We start from the raw sequence: 14,029 nt of genomic DNA on the forward strand, positions 1-14,029 counted from the left end.
ATACATTTTTCTGATTAGAGACTAGGACTGCACTGATTGCAATTTTCTGACTAATTGCCAATATTTATATGGGCAGTTTTATGTGTTCTCCAGCCACATAGTACCATTTTATAGTACAATCTAGTAGATTTTCTAGAAAAAATAAGGACAAATTTCTATGACGGATCTCAAAATGAGTTCTTTCTAGCAAATTTAACATACATTTCCAGTTTTTTGTTTTTGAGAATTTTTCTAATAACCTAAAAATTGCAGGATTTTCTTTTCTAGAAAGTTTTCTATTCAAACTCACAAATTTCCAAGGTTTTCTTTTTTAAAAAACTTCTGATGCAAATCACAAATTTTAGACTTTTTTTTTTTTTAGCTTAGCAAGTTCATAGTTTTTTTTTTTTGTTTTTGTTTTTTTTTAGATTAGCCTCAAACTTTGATATTTTTTTCTAACATTTTTTGGACTTTTAATATTCAGAAATTTGTAATATTTTCTTTCATAAGATTTCTGAGATTAATCTTGAAAAATGAATTTTTCTTTCTAGCAAATGTTTGACTTTAAAACGTCAGAAATTTCCACGTTTCTTTCTAATAAACTTATGAGATGAATCTCAAAACTTCTGACTTTTATTTCTAACAAATATTTGACTTTTCAAACTCTGAAATTTCCAAGATATTTTTCTAGAAAATTTCAGATTTTTTTTTTTTCTCCCCAGAAAATGTTAAACATTTTAAACTCAGTTTTTTTTTTTTCTCTAAATTAATGTCAAAACTGATGATTTTTTTTTTCCTAACATTTTTTTTCTTTTCGAACTCTGCAATTTCCTAGATAACTTTCTAGAAAATTCCTGAGAATAATCTAAGAATTTCAGACATTTTTTGGGGGGGAAATCTACTCCCTTTTTTTCTATATGTAACGGCCCAAAAACGCTGTGGTATTGTTGTGGGCCCATTGGGTTGTGGGCCCCCTGGTACACATGGTCTGGGACCGCCTCTGGTCAGTAGGAACTGAACACAGCCTGGCCTGGCAGCAGCTCGGTGCATATTTGTGTAGGAGTAACTACGGCGGGTAGTTTCCACACGCAGCTCCGGGGTGTTGGAGGTGGTTGGAACGGACCCAGGCAGAGACTCTCCCCCTCTGAAGATAAGACCTGGCTCCGCCTCCTCCTCGGAGCTCTGCTTGCTGGAGCTGCATTAAAAAAAATAAGGATGTCGGAGGAGAGAAAGAGGGAAGTGTGTGACACACCACTTGTCACAATCTAACTGTAGTTTGTCGGACATTTACCTCCTGCTCATGAATAAAAAGCCAACTACTTTTGCTTGGAGGTGAGTAAAACATTTAAAGACGTTTGGTGTTTAGCAACTGACTGGTTTGTTTGTTTAAGTGAGAGCGGCTAATGTGTTTTTGGGTAGAGAGTGTTGAGTAACCAGGTTCATTGTGTGCTACCTTTTGTTTCACCTCTATTAATTAAAGTAAAAACAAGCTGACGGCGGTAATGTTCGGTTCTAACTGCCCTTGTTACCCCACCGCTGGGAAACTAGCTGTCGGCAAGCCTCGGCAAGCCCTTTGTTGCTCTACCCGCCCGTCCAAACCCAAACAAGTCCAGTTATTCATTTGAGTTTTCCATCTGCTGCCCCATTTAAAGTTACTTCTGGGCGCCATGTCTGTCATATTCCTGCGCTGCCCTCCATCTGCTCCCAGTGACAGTAGGAGGTTATGTTTACAGTCACTGCAGACACACGACGCTAACTGAAAACTGAGGCTCTCAGCTGAATGGAGACACAAATTAAAAGTTGTACATTAATGTTTTCTGTGACTTGGTAGATCCTGGAACGGTTTTATTTCAGCGTACAAGTTGGTGAGTCGCAACAGAGTAAAACTAGCTGCTGTTTAGTGTAATTCCCCTCAACAGCTCATTACTGTGAAGTCATCTAATTATACAGCAGTTTTGTTTTTTAAAGCACCTACCCAGCCTGGTCTACGTTATTCAATCAAACTTGATTTAAATGTAGGTTGTTACTTATACAGTGTGATGTAATGGTAAAAACTTCGTCTTGTTTTGCTATTTTCTTACAATGTGTTGAATTAAAAGGGCTTTCCCAAAAACAAGTTGGACACGCCCACTTGTCTGGTGTGGGATGACGTCACAAAAGGCAGCTGATCTTTGTAGGACATTTGTATGTGTGTGTTTATGTGTGCATATATATCTATATATAAAAAATTTTTTATCTGCAGGTCAGTTTAGAAATCCGTATTGTACAAACAAATTGTACAAGATGGAGTCAAAAATTGGTTTAAAAAATAAAATAAGTAAGTAAGTAAACTTTATTTCTATAGCGCTTTTCACAGACCAGGGTCACAAAGTGCTGCACAAAATCAGAAGCTTTGAGAATTATCTGAGAAATAATTTTTTTATTATTATTATTTCTAAATTTTTTAAAAAGCTCAGATATTTCAAGATTAATCTCAGAAATCCTCTAAAGTGAATCTTGGAAATTTCTGACTTGGGAAAGGCAAATCATTGTTGGAAGAGAAATCCCAAAATTTTGAGATTACCGGTAATCTGAAATTTTCTAAAAGAAGAAGAAAAAAAAAAACACCCACAAGGAAATTGCTGAGCTTAAAAGTATGAAACTTGCTGGGGGAAAACATCAGTAATTTGAAATTTTGAGATTTGTCTCATAAATATTTTAAAAAAGAAAACCTTGGGAAATTTCTGAGTTTGAAGAAAAAAATATTTTCTAAATTGTTTTTAAATTTCATCCTCCTGCTTCCATATGAAATCTGTATTATTAAAACCATTTTCTTTTATTTCTATTGCTAGTTAAGTATCTCAATTAATTCTGGAGATGATCATAAATGATGAAGTGTCATATAAACCACTTCTCTGTGATTTCATAAGACTTATTAACATACCGCGAGTCCCTTTTTGGTCTTTCACCTCTTTTTAAACTTTTAATTGAACCAAAATGAGTCTGAGTGACACATGACTACATTTTCTTACAGTGGACTAACACAGAACATTTCTTAAAATTATGAGCTGTAATTGAGGGGATAAAAAGCCCCTGGGTTGCTGAGATATTAATTATTATTAATTACTAGGAGGGCCAAAGGTAGTCCATTTGGTGTTTCTACCTATGCAGTCTAGAGACAGGCCAAATGACCTGAAGGATTTTATCTAGCAGGTGCTTTTGTTCAGTAAATAGGGCCATTACCTTATAAGTACCCTGGTAATGGCCTCAACGCATCTCACAGTTGCACAATTGTTCCTTAGACTTCGACTTCGACTTAGACTGACTTTGTTGTCATTTTGCATGCACAGGGTGTATACAGAACGAAATTTCGTTGCATACGGCTCAGGACAATGTTTGAGGTTCCAATGTTGTGAGTAAAATAAAATACAGTATAAAATATGAATATAAATCTAAATATAAAATATAAAGTGCAGGACTGACAGTAAAATAGAAGTCCACCCGTCTCTCCTGCACCCCAATGCATGCCTGATAAAGCACATGTGCATTCAGTGCTGCCATGTCAATCATGTTTGCCAGGTTTGCTGACCAGCTGTCACATAGTGATGGAACCTTGGTCACCCCCCGCAAGATTATGACTGAAATAAATGCCATTAGTTCTTGTGAACTAAATAGGTGAAGCAGTCACCTATTTATCCTCCACAGCACAAAAGGCTGCATGCAAATTTGCATGTGCAAAGTCTCCCAGATTTCTTTTGCTTACACTTTTTGCATGATTTTTTTGAGGTGGATCAACACAATTAATTTGGTTAGTTTATTTCTAAACTGTCATTTTATACCCTCTTAGCTTTATTTCAAAGAGAAACATTACTAATTTCTTTTAGAAAAACCTTTGCATACTTTTTGAAACAGATTGTATGTTTTGCAAACTCTATGTACATTTGGCAAAATGACCTGGATAATGCAGCACAACATCATGGATCAGCTGCAAAAAGTCACATCTCTCCAAAAACACTTCATGTATGCTTCAAAACTAAACCGACTAGTGTTAGGTATCATAGATACCCACCCCCAACATGGACTATTCACATCCCTACCTTCTGGCCTGACGGTCAACGACCACATGTACAATAGAACAATAGAAGAATAGAAGAATGGATGAATGGAGGCTAATTTGAGCCATCAGAGTCGTCAGGTTTTCAAGACCTGCCAGGTCTTGAAAACCTGGCAGGTCTTGAAAACCTGGCCCTCCTAGTACTAGAAGTGTTTATCAGGTGACAGAAGGCTGACTTTGTAATCGCCTTTCTGTGGCCCTGAAGGTTCAGGTCTGAGTCCATCAAGCCTGATCTCTAGTTGTTTTCTGTAATTCGAAGCTCTGTGTTGACTTTTATTTGTTCAGCATCTTTGGAGAAATCTGTCAGAAGTCTTTAGGTGTTTGCTAATGCTAGCTGGATTCGTCGTTTATTGAAGTGGCTTCAGACTTAGCGCTGGATTTTCAGTTTCACGAAGCCGGTTCACGTCTTATCCAGATCGGCCACTGTAACGTTTGCTGAAAACCTGGAATCGAGACACTATTTGTGTGATAGAAACACATTTCCTTGACTTTTTTTGTTCTTTTCCTTTATCACAATGTACCCGCTACTTTATTTTAAACATCACAGCCAATAAAAATATACGTAATGTTAAAGTTACTTCTGGGCGCCATGTCTGTCATATTCCTGCGCTGCCCACCTTACAGCCCTCCATCTGTTCTCATTTTCAGTTTCACAGTGAACGGCCATCCAACGGCCATACATATATTACTTACTGGGACTACAGCGCAGGGCATTCTGGGTAAATATAACCAAAACAAACCTGTGTGTCTAGCACTAGCAGAAGAAATGACTCGTGGTCTTTTGCAAAAGACATGAAATAAATGCTAGAATCACTAAAATTTGATGCCACTCCACATTTTGTGAAGAAGGAAGGTCTTGTTCAGAGGTTTTCGTGTCGTTACCATCAGTTGTTCTCGGTGCAGCGCCACCACAGGCGCGGAGGGCAACAGGTCAGTGCGGTGTGAAAGCGAACCACACCAGCTGAAAATGTAACAAATGTTGCAACTTTGGTCCCCAATTGACCAGAATCTACCATCAGGTGAGAGAATATTCAAAGCTTTCCAATAAAAAAACCTCAATTGGTTTGGTTATTGCACCTCTTGCGATGTCATGAACCCATATTTGGGTCAGTGTGCTGTTTGAAATTTTTTTCATTGTAAAGTTCAGAGGTGCAAATCAATACTTCCTTGTAGATTTGTTAAAGGGAATGTCACATGGTCCTCTTTGTGTTTTGGGAGTGCATTTTAAAAGCATTAACTAAATATACTTAACAATTTCTAGTGAGGTTTAATTTGTGCGCAGTTTTACTTGTTTGCTATATAATTATAAGAAGTAGCTAAAAAACCACATGGGTCTATTTTTAATCTCCGTGTTCACAGGGGAAATGTGTACTTTCGTTTTCCTCCCACAGTGGCATTTGTTTGTTTTATTAACATTTGTGGCTGAAAGTGGGTGGCATTGTCAAAATGATGGCTGCTGTGGCATTACTGTGGTAGTTGTGTTATATTTTAATGTAGTAAGTAATAATACCTATCACCTTTCAGACATAAAAATCAAAACTGCTTCAAAAGAGCAATTAAAATATAAATATATTAGTGCTGAGAAAACAGAAGAAAGTGACAGATTCTTAGGTAAATGTTGTTTATATGAGGTCAGTTTCTTTCTTACCCATTTGTCTAAAGACACAGAGCAGAAAAAAGCGTTATGGAAACTGCATTGTAAGTGTGAAGGTGACAAGTGATGCTACAGCCTTCATGCATATGTTTTGTAAGAATGCAGCGCAACATCAGGGGAGATGTCAAAAAGAAGAAGTAGCAGAACTTGAGGGAGTTCTTGTTTATGTTTTGCTGCTGTGTGTCCGATTCCCAGGTTCTGGTGTGGTAACTGCCATTGAGTTTAGAGAAAAACTGCATTTTTGGTGTGAAACTGAGGCTCTCTGGTAGTTCGGGGCGTAGTCTTATGGCAGTATCAATCAGGAAAGACCTTCTCTGGTCTGTATTTTACCACAACCACTGATGGACTTGTGTACAGCCATCAAAAAAACTAAGTGAGATGACTTCCTTTAAGACTAAATGTTGATTAACAAAATGAAAACTGCTCAGGCTGAGAAAATCACACCGCAACAGCCTGTTGCAAACCTTGAAATTACTTGGCAAAGAAAAATCCTTTGGTTTCAGATTATGGTAAGAGCTGCAGCAGACATCTTAAAGTTTTAACTAGTTTCACTTAACCACAAAGCAGATCTGTATCAGTTTAGACAGTGAAAGTTTTTATTAATTAGAGCACAGCTTCACAAAAAACAACTTCTGCATCAGGATTGGATCCAAACATGTTGTAACTTTGTACCTTTTCCTACATGCTAATTGCAACTGAGTTCATTTCTTATGATATTTAGAATAGAATGAAAATAAGTGGGAATTTTTTTATGTTGTCTCATCTCTATTTGTGCAAGTGAATTTATAGCATACATTTGAAGCTAAAGCTTTATTTCAGTGCATGTTAGCAAAATTATTAGTTTATATATTAGTTTTCATGCCATTTTTTAGTATTCTAGCCCAGCCTTTGCCATCCTTTGTAATTTCACTGAATTCTCATCTCCCTTCTCTGCTCCGTCTGGGATTCCTCTCATTGCCTTGGATTCATTTGGTATAATTTCAACCAGGCCAATCATTGAACAGAAGAAGTTGTGAACAATAATGTTGATTTTCTGCGCCGTTTTACGTGTTATAGTCTGTAGTTTTAGCGATGGCGGCGGAGGAAGAAAACAAAGCCGTTCAGTCCGTGTCGGCCAAATATTTAACATTAAACTCCATCTTTTTTGACTCGGCACGTCTCTCTTCGCAGTGGAGGATGGTTGTTTACAGCGCAAGCTGCTTCCAGTAAGCTTTATAGTGTTGAACTTTCGCATTATATACATTACGGACAAACATTAGTGATTTGGTGAAATTAAAAACTTCAATCAAAAAATAATTTCTCAATGGCAGAGAATACAGAAACTATACGAAGTGAAGTGTTGAACAACGGGCTGGTTTTTATCAGTAATATTGCCTTTTATATTGAATGACTTGAGGTCATTCTTCCACAATTTCCTCTCAATAATTTGTAGAAACTTTGGCCCTTTTTTCTGTCTAACTAGTGCAGCTGAATGAAGCTAGTAGACTAAGTTGTTCACACACGTTCAATAGTCTCTGCTACTATTTTTTATGGGCTTGAGGTCAAGACTTTGTGGTGGCCTCTTCAATCGTATGATTTATGCTAATTTGCAAATAATGTGGTGATATGCTTAGTATTGGTGTCCATTTTGGAAACTCAACAACACTTAGGCCTTGACCTTTTACCTCTTTTTTTTTTTTTAGATCTTGCTTCAATATTCCTGCATTATTTTCCTTTTTTCATGTTCTCCGGTATTTTGTGAAGTGCACCAGCTCTCCACTGCTGTAAAACATGTCCACAACATGATACTGCCACCACCGTGCTTCACAGTTGGGTTGGTGTTTCTCAGGCTTCAAAGCATCCAAATATGACTAAGGTATTTGTTAAATTCAGTTTAATCAGCTGACATTTGCATTTTCAAACAGTAATTTTGAATTTTGCTTTGGAATTGTGGCTTCTTCCACACCGATTGGCATTTAGCCATAAAATTACGTTTATTGTGTTTAGCGTTTTCAGATCTGTTGAGTTTGACCAACAGATCTTCAAGTTTGGGAACGTTAGCATCATAATATGTTATGTTTGTTTTATTCATAATAGAGTTGTATAACAAGCCAAACATTTTGACAGGTTTGGTTGAAGTGAAGGATGGAGACTTTGTCTCTCAAGTGTTATAATCTTCTGGCTGAGCTGAAAGTTATCACCTCCTACTGGTGCAGAACAATGCCTTTGCTTTTGTTTGTGCTTTTTAGTTAAAGTAGTACAAACATTCGCTTCAGAGCTGTGAAGAACTGCAGTACATATTTGTTTTTACTGGAGTTATTTTTTTATTACGTCAGACACCATATACTCTTAAAGCATTTCTGGGTTTTTTTCTGAGAGAAACTTTAAGTTCACTATTGATTTATGCTTTGCAAAAATTACCATAACTGGCTTATTATTGTTTGTAGATGTTTCTGTAGCCATAATTTTGATCAAAGTGTTGATCAGGCTGAATCTTTATACAAACAGGGAATAAGAGCATTTGTTTTAGTTAGCTACTTCTACCTCAGAGGGTACATTGGCTGTTTTCTGCTTTACATCCATGCATCAAGGAGCAACATTTTGTCACATCTAATAATATTCTGCAAGTGTTGGAAGTAGTTATATAAAAAAATAAAAGCTTCATTGTGTGCACATACAAGTTTTGTCTGTTTAAATTAGGCGCACAGAGTGAGCAGGTTTTTTTCTTTTCAACAGACAGCATGATGCTTTAAATTGCAGGAAATGCACAGTGGTGATTATGCAATAGTGCATTTTATACCAGGGTTATTAACAGTTTGTCAAAATCTCTTTCAACATTTCACATTCAAAATTTCTTTTGTGAAAACAGAGCAGAAAACTGTGAAATAAGGCAAAATCCTTAAATTTTTTTCTACAGTGCAATCAGTTATATACCCCAGTAATTCAGGTCAGAAAGTACAACTCGTATACATTAGCTAAATAAGATTGATGTGATGACTTCAAGTGATTATTGATTATTTTGATGATGATGCTACACAGCTAGTGGAAATCTAGCTGCTGTAGACAAATAAAAATAAGTATACAGAAACTTCAGTGTGGTGAACCCCACTCAGCTCCATCAGACTAGCGGCAGCAGCAGTTAAACACCTGGTGGACCTGCACATCTGGTGAGCTCATCATTGGATCTACTTCCCAGTCCAATGTTGTAAACGGCATAATGAGAAGCATTGTTGTGAGTGTTGGAAAGCTTCTTAAAGAGACAGAGACCCATTTTCAAGGTGTCAAATTGTGAAGTCAGGCCTGTCACAATAGGCAATAAATCAGTTAGTCACAGGAGAAATCAAACTCAATCATTTCAATTTGCATGATTTATCGTTTCTCACTTTCTACAAAAAATGGATGACAAAAGTCTTCAATTTGGTGCTTTGGTCTCAAAATGCCTTTATTTTGAAGGACAATTTTGTTTACAGAGACTTAAGTATCTATTTTATTTGTTGTTTCTGTTCTTTTGTTAATTCATTTTGGATATTTAAAATGTCTTCCTGTTCTGGTTTTAAATGTTCATTAGAATTGAACCAATGGGACTAGAGATTGAAATTAGCCACCTAGCTATAATCTCATATAATTACATGTAATTGTTCATTTTACATGTTGTCCCATTTTTAAAAATAAACTTTAACTTGATTGTGCTGTAAACTGGCACATTGTGCCTGGAAAATACATAATACCCGCCCTTTAACAGCCTTCAGCCTTTTTGTGTTTGGTGTGTCAACTTCCCCTTTTACAACAACTCTTTAGGGTTTTGTTTATGCCAGTTTCCTGCCAATGTATCACAGTGATACTATGGTCATTAAAGTAGGTATTAGTACCTTTGTCAATATAAACAGGTGCCAAGTCCTGTCTGGGAACATAATCAACATCTCCATAAATCCTGTCAGCATAGGGAAGCGTAAAGGAATTTTATGGTAAACTGTAACAATGGTTCCCTTCCTTAAAAGTCAGAAGTTTACATACGCTCCTGCTTCAACACAACTTCATTAACGGCTGGTAACGAGCCTTTCGTTTGAGTCAGGCGTGTTGAACTGGTAGGTTATCTAAAATCATGCACTCGTGTCTGTCTGATCACAGATTTACAGTAAACACCAAAACCACAAATCACCACGTCCTTCCAACATGTGGACTTAAAGTTTTATCACAATATTTTGTGCCACTATTGTGATAACAATGAAAGTGACAAGAGTAAAAAATTACTACTTTTTTAGGTAACTATATGGGTGTGAGTGTCTTGAAAAACATTCATGCTTGTAAAGAAATGTGACTTATATTATTTAACACCAGCTGTATCAGTGTTTAATATGTTAAACTTTATTGGTATTTATTTATGCTTTCATTCGACAGACTGGAGAAAATGACAAAAGGAAAAATCCCAACAGTACAGACAATTTTGGGGAATTTAAAACGGCCAAATTGTTTATTTTCCAGGCACATTGTGTCATTTTATAGCACAATCAAGTATCTATGTTCTGTATTTATTTATTTAAAACAGATTTTAGGATAGAGAAGGACATGTGTGTACATAACAAAGAACAAAATAATTTGTTTATTACTACTTTTTTGTTTGAAAAGGAGTTAGAATATGTGAACGCTTATTTAATCTCACCCCTCATCTCAATTTAATGAAATGTATTACCTACTGACTCAGTAATTATCAAAAAATTGTAATTAAATTAAATAAATGTTAACTTAAGTTGTTGTAAAAATGATATGTATATCAAATATGACTTGACAGAAAATGGACTTTGTAATTTAACGCTTTAAAATTGGGTCTCTGTCTCTTTAAAAACTCCTGCTCTCTAAAACTCCTCCCTCTGGAAGTCACCACAACATGGCTCCTCTATTAACCCTTTAACGATATTTTTACCAGGGTTTCACTAAGATGTAACTCCGGCAATGAGTGCAGCAGTCCCACCAGGTGTTTGCTAATTGCTGCTGGCTATTCTGAAGTAGCTGAAGGAGTCGCAGGGGAGGGTGACTCGAAGGCGGGGCTTGGTCCAACCAGGCGTTTTGCATGGCTTGCCACAGGACATTAAAAGATTTTTCAAATATGCATGAAAGAATCTAGCCAACACTCCAGGAATGTTTTTGAAGAGGAGATAACATTGTAACATGATGGAAAGCTCAAAGAAAGTTGATTTTACACAATATTATCCCTTTAAACATCATTAACTGGAATTTATCATGATGGTAAATCTGAAGTTTTATCATAAGAAGTTTATCATGATAAATGATTTACGATAAATTATGCCCACTCCTCATTATTCAGGCTGATTTGCTGTAAAAGGGCGTGGCTTAAACGTATATATGCGTCTTTTGCATTCCTTGTTCTTGTGCATGATTTTATACTACTATCATGTTCAAAATAAATAAATAAATAAAATAAAACGAGAAGAAGATTTTCCCCTGAGGATATGTTCCACATGGGGTTGAACTTTATGTTCCTCATTCATGCTGTCCAAATGCATTCAGTGCAGTTTAAAAACAAGGAAAGTCGTTGTGCAACATCGTCACCCTGCTGACAGAATCCGATTGTTGAGCAATGCGTCGCTCTGATCATGCAGCTGTTTTCCTCTGTGTTGCAGCCGCTGTATTCGCTTTGCATCAAATTACTACATCACACTCATTTTGCAATCCAATATTTCCTGTGGAGTTCACAGAGGTCACTGGTTTACCCTCCCAGAGGGTAACATTGGTGTTCGACCTCAACGTGTCATCCCACGTTGGGACTTTTACGTTGATCACAACGTGTAGAGAACAACATCCATGCCTTGAATTGACTAATTATTGCTTTAAAAGCAATAATTTTGTATCACACTTTATCCTTCCACTTAACTTTCCACCAATGTGCTTTCACGCAGCTACTTATGAACATTAATTTATTTGGTCTTCCGTAATATTCAGACTTTCTCAGAAACTCAACAACCAGTTTCTTTAGCAGTGACCTTTTGTGACTCATCTAAATCGCTCTGTGTTTAAAAATAAAAGTTTTCCTTTTGGAATTATATTTCAAGAAAAGTAATTAACTTTTGAGAGATGTTGTGATGCGTTGAGCTGCGCCTGTGTTGTTAGCTGTGCGTTGTTCCCAGCAATGTTTCGGGTTTGTACAGAAACTGGATGTTTTTTGTGGTTAAACCTGTTTTTAAAGAGGTGGTCAGGTGGTTGTTATTTAAAGCCCTGAACATGTTTTAACCTGAAACACTCTGTCAGAAAACTATCTACAATCTAAAAAGACTTGAAGGACAACCGCATTCAGAAAGAAATGGTACACTTATTGTGTCTGTGTCCGTCCTAGAAAAAATGTAGTTATTTGTATTGGTTGGATCTTTAGAAAAGGAAACATTCATTGTCTATAACATGCAAATGTTTTATCAATTTACTCAAAGTGAAATGAACAAACACTTTGCTCTTTAAGTCAATGGATCTGAAATCAGGGCAATAGAGCAGCACTCGGCAATCTGCAGCATCATAACACACACTTCATTTTACTAACGGTAAATAAAATGGCAGGTTGTGCTTAGTAATTTTCCCATCCACTTGCATTATGTTCATTCCAGTCTGTTTCACTTTTACCTCATCTACAGAACATTTATTTTCTATTAAAGGCACAGGATTGTGTAAAATCGACTTCTTGAGATTTTCATCTTATTTTATTCCCTCATGAAAAACATACCTGGAGTGTTGCTTTGATTCTTTCATGCATGTTTGAAAAATCCTTTAGTCTCCATGGCAATAAATAAAACCCATTGAACTGTTAAAATATTAATAAGTAGCTGTTTGTTTTTGCATTCCATTAGTGTTTCTTAAAATTAAATCTTTCCCCGCTAATCAGTCTCTCCAGGATTTTGTGAATGATTTTTGTAATTTCTGCTTCCAAAATGACAGATTTTATGGTGCTAATTTAGAAATAAAAATTTTTTTTTACAATATTTGTGCTACTGTATGATATTAAAAGTGACTTTTTATTACTTGCTGCATCAATCACAGACTATAACTTGACATTAAGTAAAGCTGAGGCAGCACTCACTTAAACCCAATGTTTTTGAATCATTTTGAGAGAAAAATGCAGTAGAATCAGAACAAATATAGATTTTGTATGAATTTTGCTCATTAGTGAAAAACTGGAGGAAATTGATGTAGTCTAGAGGACCACATAAAAAGCTGCTGCGGGCCAGATTTGGCCCACGGGCCTTGAGTTTGACACATGTGGTACAGACAGTTAGAAAAAGTTTTCAATCAGTCAATCACATTTTATTTGTATAGCACATTTCAGCAACAGGGATTTTCAAAGTGCTTTACATCATAAAGAGGCAAAAATACAAAATCAATAATTGAAACATTACATTTTGCCGTCGTTACACATCAGATTGTTGATTGAAGTTTCATTGATTATGTTTCAAAAGCAACTCTAAACACAAACTGGGTTTTTAGTCTAGATTTAAAGTAGTTTGTTTCTGGAAGCTGAATGCTGCTTTGCCATGTTTGATTTTGGGTTTGGGGAACCAGAACCAGAAGAGCTGAGAGGTTCTGGAAGGTTGAAACAACAGCAGCAGGTCTTTAATGTGCTGTGCCGCTCAGGGATTTATAAACTACCAGCAGCATCTTAAAGTCTCTGAGCTGCAGGGAGTTGGTGCAGAGTTGTTCTTTCCTCGTCGGTTCCTGGAGGACAGAACGTCTCCGCTCGTGTTCTGTCTGGCGCTGCTGTCAGTATCTGACTGTGAGTGAGAAACACAATGCAAGCTGGGCTAGCTAACAAGACTTTCTGCCATGAATGTCTCAGATTAGCAGTTTGGGTGACACATTGCGACATACATGCATGATGTGTATGTCGGAGTGAGCGCACGCTGCAGTTATGTAGGTGGGATGCGAAGGACTGAGAGGAACTCTTGGCTTGGGATCAAGGCCGTTATAGCAGCATGCAGCGACGCATGTTTGGGCATGCAGATTCATGGAAAAAGGTGCAGCTTTTCTCATTTACTGGATTGTTGGTTCTTTTTGGACCTGAATTCTGACTTTGTGCAACACATGGATCCGCTTTGTTTGAACTAAGAGACGGTTTTGTTTTAAATCTGCAACATTGGCTCTTTAAAGGCATCGCCTAAAAATACTGGAGTGTGAGGAGGCGGTTTCCTCTGCTGCTCCGTCTCCGAGCACACAAACAGGCTGGCACCAAATTCAGTCGGGTCAGCTGAGTCAGAACTTATTTCTATCACCTACAATCTTATGTCGGTCATCAAGGGTTTGAATACTATAGTGTCACAGACTGAAAT

General features: G+C 36.8%; 1 protein-coding gene across 1 annotated transcript in view; it reads left to right on the top strand.

The window, feature by feature from the left end:
* Positions 1-1,106: 1,106 nt before the first annotated feature.
* Positions 1,107-14,029, top strand: part of LOC116720023 (inactive rhomboid protein 2) — a 54,364-nt gene continuing 41,441 nt past the window's right edge. Inside the window, exon 1 of the mRNA XM_032563015.1 lies at positions 1,107-1,311. The gene's annotated coding sequence lies outside the window, so the exon portion shown is untranslated. The remainder of the gene's footprint in view (positions 1,312-14,029) is intronic.

Source organism: Xiphophorus hellerii, chromosome 5 (assembly GCF_003331165.1).
Source record: "Xiphophorus hellerii strain 12219 chromosome 5, Xiphophorus_hellerii-4.1, whole genome shotgun sequence".
Lineage (NCBI taxonomy): Eukaryota > Metazoa > Chordata > Actinopteri > Cyprinodontiformes > Poeciliidae > Xiphophorus > Xiphophorus hellerii.